Genomic DNA, 6399 nt, shown 5'->3' with positions numbered 1-6399 from the left:
ATTCCCGGGATCGGCTCCGCTTTGAGGAGGCCTGGGGAGACTGGCAATGGGTCTGTCAAGTGCACGGGAAATTCTGACCCAGGTGTTCCACAGTGGTGTCAGCAGTGACTTACAGCTTAGAACATTCTTGAGCCTGGCCATGAAACAAACATGCAGCCCAAAAAGCAACCTGGCAGCTCTGAAATAGGGGTGGAACTGGCATAATATGTGATCTTGGAGTTAACAGACGGCCCGTATTTTCATCTTACCCTAAGATTCTGAAAAGAATTCTGTTAGACCTTTTGATGAATTTAGGAGAGCAAGCATGTTTCTAGATCTCTCAGGCTACGGTTTAAATGGTGTTTCATTTAGTCAGTACACACTTTAACGTATCCCCTCCCTGCCACCCACAGAACTAACTGGTGCCTTGTCACTGGGTTATCAGCCTGGCTAGTACCATGTGACCTTTGGTGGCTTGGAGGAGCCTATGGATGCCCGGCCAGAGTGGTGCTTTTAATGCATAAAGCACACAGAATGGGTGGATTGGACTTTTCAAAGATGGTGGGATAATGTCTCCCAAGCCACATACTTTTTTTCAGAGTCACCTTGTCACTCCCCATAAGCTGGGGGGGGTTTGTTTTCCTGTCCCTTGAATCCAGGCAACCCTGGTAATACTTGGCCCGATGGAATGCAGTCCCAACACCTCCATCTTCCTCCATTTGGGAGGGCACTTTGTGGAAGCAGTGTGACTACCCAGAGACCGCTGTGCTGTGGGAAGGCCAAGGCCTGGGGTGCTACGTTCAGAGGAAAGCCAAGGAGCACCAAGGAGGTGGCAGGTTGAGTGAACAGGCATCTGCACGGGGACTACCACGTCCTCACAGCCCAGCCTATACCATCGGATTAGAGCGGCTCAGCTGAGTCTCCCTCAAGCTCCTGACCCACAAAACCGCCAGCAAAAGAAAATGATTATTTTAGGTCATTGTTTTTTGTTTTTGTTTTTGTTTTTCAAAGTTTTTTGAAGGCAGAGGTGTTGTTACTCAACCATAGAAAAACAAAACATGGCATTATCAAGGAAATTAATTTTATTAAAATACAGGTTATGGTGGTAAATTTTATGTGTCAACTTGACAGGATATTTGCCAAAATATCTGGTTAACCATGATTCTGGGTGTGTCTGTGAGGGTGCTGTCTGATGAGATTAGCATTTGGATTGATGGACTGGGAAAAGCAGATTGCCCTCCCAAATCCGAGTGAGCCTCATCCAATCAGTTGAAGGTCTGAACAGAACAAAAATGCTGTCTCTCCCAAGGATAAGAGAGACTTCTTCCTGCCTGACAGCCTTTGACTTAGGACATCATCTTTTTACCTTCATTGCCATTGGAACTAAATCAGCTCTCCTAGGTCTCCAGCTTGCCAACTCACCATGTAGATCTTGGGACTTGCCAGCCTCCATAATTATGTGAGTCAATTCTTATAGTGGACCTCTTTGCTGCTTTCTCTATACACATCCTACTGGTTCTGTTTCTCTGAAGAAGCCTGCTAATACACAGGTTAAACCAACAGAATTCTTAAAGTTTGAAGGTCACTTTATCAGCAGGCCGGAACGGTCAGAAAATGCTTAGCTGCACCTGGCATGGGTGAGACACGCACAAGTCCTGGGTGATAGAAAAAGTCTAAGCGCAGAACTCCTGCCCTTTGAAGCTTCCATTCTGCTTGGAAGACCCCCAGGATGTGAGCTGACATGCACACAGATGCACCTGAGGGGTATAAACAGTGTGATGGAAGGCAGCTGGGTTGCTTCCCCAGAAGAGGGGGTGGCCTGGCATCCTACAAGGGGAAGTGTTTGCTCAGATCACCCAGGAGAATGAATGGTGTGTGGGTTGGCTTGGAGATGAGCTATCTGCCAGCACAATGTAAAGTACCCCTGGGGACTGTCAAGCAGGGGGACTGGGGCAGCTGGATACAGGCTGCCTCCTTTGGATGATTCTGGGAGGCCTTCTGTGGGCTCCCTGGGAGGTCCATAGCAGAAGCCTGACCAAGCACTTTCCTCAACACTGCCCCAGGCCCAAGAAAACCAGCTACTTTGGCCCCTCTTTTGTGCTGTGTGGTCTCTGGGCTTACCTAGGCATCCCGGAGGCACAGCCACCTCTATCTCATCTCCTCAGTTGGCCCGAAGCTGCAACTCGGACTCCATCACCCACTGCTGCCACTGCTGTGGCTCCTTGTGGCAATTGCTCATGTCATCGGCCTTCCGTGCACAGGTGCCTCACTGACATAGTAGCCAATCTTCGCCGCTGCTCACCCAGGCAGGGCCAGAGGGTTTATTTGCAGGATGGCCAGTTCCCAGAGGCATCACCACCTGGCCAGTCTCCTCTAGGCTGGGCCCCTGCAGCCCTCCCTTGCCAGGGCCACCATAGGCCCCGCTACCACTACCCCCTTCTATGGCTTTGGGCCCTCCACAGAGTACATGGAATCATGTAATAAAGGCTCGTGTCTTGTGTGTTGTTCCCTCCCAGTCTGAGCACATCTCCCTTTCTCTGGAATGCCTGTCTTCATAACTCTTGGAATTCCTGCCTCTTCTCCTCAGAGGTCTCCCTGTCCTGGGTCATGACCACAGCCTGTCCTGAGGGGTCTGTTGGCTGTCAGAGCTGGGTTCTGTCAGGAGACTAGAGCACAGTAAGTGACATGAAACAAAGAAGCCCTTTTTGGGGCCTGACCTTGCAAAATTGGGAAAGGCTGCAGGTCGGGGGGCGGAGCTGGAAGGAGTGTTGAAGGTGTTGCGAAAATCACTGACCAGCTGTCCTGAGTGTGGCTCAGGTCGATGGGTCAGAGGTGTAAAGGCATTTTGACAGCTGGCAGAGAAACCTACGGCATGCCACCACCTCTAGTGTACAGTATAGGCTGATGGGGCCAGGAAGAGAGCTGGAAGCAGAGTCGGGGATGTGGAGCATGACTGTCACCACAGAAAGCCATCATGACCTCAGGGAGCAATAGCTGCTTCTGCTTCTACCTTGCAAATCTCAGGCAAAATCCCTCTTCTGACCAACTCTACAACATAGAAGAGGGTTCTGGGAAGGATAATTCAGGCATGGTCATGTTTAATCCAGGTTAATCGCATAATACAAATACCACAGTTGGGTCTTACACTTGTTTTATGGTTTTTTATTTCTTACCCAGGCTTGATACTAGCTATATATTTTTTGAGCAATAGGAAGGAAACAGGCTAAGGGGGCAAATCAAATGCCTCTGTAGCCCCCTAGCCTTCATTTTGGGACCACCAGTTAATTGCTGTAACTGCAAAGGCATACTCTTCTCCAAAGCTGTGATGAAAATCAGGTCAAAAGCAATCTCTGCCTACTTTGAAAATCCTTCTACTTCAAGAATGTTATAAAAATGGAATCATATGGTATGCACCCTTTTTGGTACTGGCTTTTTTCAATCAGAATAATTTCTTAGAGATTCATCTAAGTTGTTTTATGGACCAATAATTCATTACTTTTCATTGCTGCATAGTATCACGTGGTGTGATACTGCAATTTATAGTAAGAAATATGTATTTGGTCTTTGTCCCTATTTCGGGCGCAGAGCTCCTAAAACCTGTGGACTTTCCTGAGTGATGAGAGTGGCAAAAGTGTATTTTATGTGAGAGAAATGGCTTTTGGATTTCACTTCAGGATGGGGGTTGGTTCCCAGGAGAAGCAACAATGTCCTTTCAGTCTCACCCCCCTGACCTCTGGGGAGGGGGGAAGGGCTGGAGGTTGAATCAGTCATCAGCGGTCAGTGATTTAATCAATCACGACTCTGTATTGAAGCCTCTATGAAAATCCAAAAGGCAGAGTTTGGAGAGCTTCTGAACATATGAAGACACGGGGAGAGTGGCATGCTGGGAGAGAGCGTGGAAGCTCTCATACCTTGCCTTATGCAGGTATGGCAGTTCCTGAGTTATATTCTTTTATAATAAATTGATAATCCAGTTAAGTAAGTTGAGTAAATTAAATAAAATGTTTCTCTGGGTTCCATGAGCAGCTCTAGCAAATTAATCAAACACAGGGAGGGGTAGTAGGAACATCTGATTTATAGCCAGTGGGTCAGAAGCACAAGTAACAATTCGGATTTATGACTGGTGTGTTAAGTGTGTGTGTGTATAGGGGGGCAATCTTGTGGGACTGAGCCCTTAATCTGGGGAGTTGGATGCTTTCTTCAGTAGATAGTGTCAGAAGCGAGTTGAATTGTAGGATACCACCTGGTGTAAGAGAATTACATGCTCTATTCTCAGTTCTTCAGGCCTCATTTTCCAGGAATTGGGTCATCAGAATAATTCTATGGTGTGGATGGGCCACAGTTTGTTTAACCATTCTCCCATTGAAGGACAGGTGGGTTGTTTCCGGTTTTTGACTATTACAAAGAAAGCTCCTTTAAACATTCATGCATAGATTTTTTGAGCACATGAGTTTCATTTCTCTGGGATAAATGCTCAAGCACACAATTTCTGGGTTGTATGGAAAGAAGCTGCATACTGAATTTTATAAGAAATGGCCTAACTGTTTTTCAGAGTGGTTATACCATTTTACATTTTCACTAACATATTTTACTTTTAAGATGAAAATCTATTAATTAATTGGAGGGAGGTAAGTGGTAGATGCCATTATAAATAGGCAGCAGCAGGGACCTTTGGGGAGGGAAATGCTTACTATCTTGGCTGTGGTGGTGAACACACCAGTGTACACATGTGGCAAGTCGTGCACAACCAAAAACACACACACATGCAAATGAATACATTTAAAAATGGGAAAATCTGAATATGATAGCTGGACTGTCTCAGTGTCAATGTTCTGATTATGATAGTACATTAAAGTTTTGCAAGATTGTAACATTGGGGAAACTCCTTAACAATTACCTAAAAGTAAAAAAATATATATATAATAATAATAACCATAAAGGAAATCTATGGTATTAACTAAAAATACAATTTTGAAAAACACTATAAACTATTAAAATTTAGGCCAATATTGTTGCTACTTGTTTTCTTGATTTTGGTGGCCAAGTGTTATTTATTAAGATTCCCATCCACTGGTAATTTAGTCTTCTTCTGGAGGCCATTCTTCCCCACCCAACGTCTATGAAGGAGACCTTTTAAACCCAGACCCCTGCCTCACCTGCTCTCCAGCATTGTTTTAGAGAATAGAAAAGTGAGTTGGGTAGAATTGAAGGAAATTCGTCTTGGACGGCTGGACACGCAGAAGAGACATGTGTTGCAGAGAGGGGAACTGTTGTAAGGGATGGTGTGTGTCTGAGAGAAAAGAGACCCATCTTCCAGGTGGGTGGGATCCTTGGCATACCAGTGCTTAGAGGCCAAGTGTGAAAATTCATTCCAGACCCACGCAGAGATGGTGATTTGCACTGGCTGGACTGTTAGGCCTTCACGGCCCTGCGTTGGCAGAGATCAGTGATAACTGATGATGTTGAAACTTAAGAGGAGAAACAAACTTTTATGGAGTGCTGGGGCTGGGCCAAGAGCTCAAGGTTGACGTGGCTTCAGGCTGGCAGGAAGCTGCATTCCTTGGCTCGTTCCCCTCTGACATTTGGGAAATGGGGCTTTGTTAATGTTCCCAGAGTGCTTATTAAGTGCCACCTGTGCTCCAAGTGCCTGAGGGGGCAAGTTCCCTCCAGGAAAACGTTGACCTTTATGATAGACTATCTTATGACCAAAAGCTTTGCAGCATTAAAATGTGATCCATCTCATTAGGTTGTCATATGAAGCCTATAAATAACTCCAAAAATAAGATCCTATGACAGCCTTTCACTGTTATTTAAAACAAATATTAGTTATTTCTAGACAGGTCATCAAGGTGGCTGTTGCTTTCCAAAGCCTCTCCTTTTCCACAATCTGATCTAGGAAATGGGATTTTTACAACAACCTGGCCCATGGGGAGAGGTCCTGCAGATCGCCTCCTTGGAACATGGCCTCCCCAGGGACAGAAATGCTCCTCCACCATTTATACCCCAGTTATTTTCCTGAAAAGCCTCAGAGCCTTCTCGGCCTTGATGTTCTCATCTATGCATGATAATTTCTCTCCCACTAAGTCTGCCCATACAAGAACTGTAAAGGGTCTGAGGTTTTCCCCTCCTTGCAAGCTGACAAGTTAGCTTGCAGAGGACAGGAGACTCCCGAGTCAGGGACAAATGACAATTTGTTGCAGCTATCACAGCTTCCAGAGGATCAGTGTTTTTATGCTGGTTTCCTGAGCCCCAATTCCCACAGGCGTTCCAAATTTCCTTGGTCTGAGGGTCAGGTGATATTTGCACATACATTACAGAAAAAGCCCAAACTTTGGGAACACTTTTGTTCTGCATGGTGGTCTTATCTTCTTTACACTGAGCAGTAAGTATGCCTGCCATTTGTTTCAGAGGAAGACACTC

This window comes from Pteropus alecto, unplaced genomic scaffold (genome assembly GCF_000325575.1).
Source record: "Pteropus alecto unplaced genomic scaffold, ASM32557v1 scaffold256, whole genome shotgun sequence".
Classification (NCBI taxonomy): domain Eukaryota; kingdom Metazoa; phylum Chordata; class Mammalia; order Chiroptera; family Pteropodidae; genus Pteropus; species Pteropus alecto.
Note: the sequence above shows the minus strand (reverse complement) of the source record.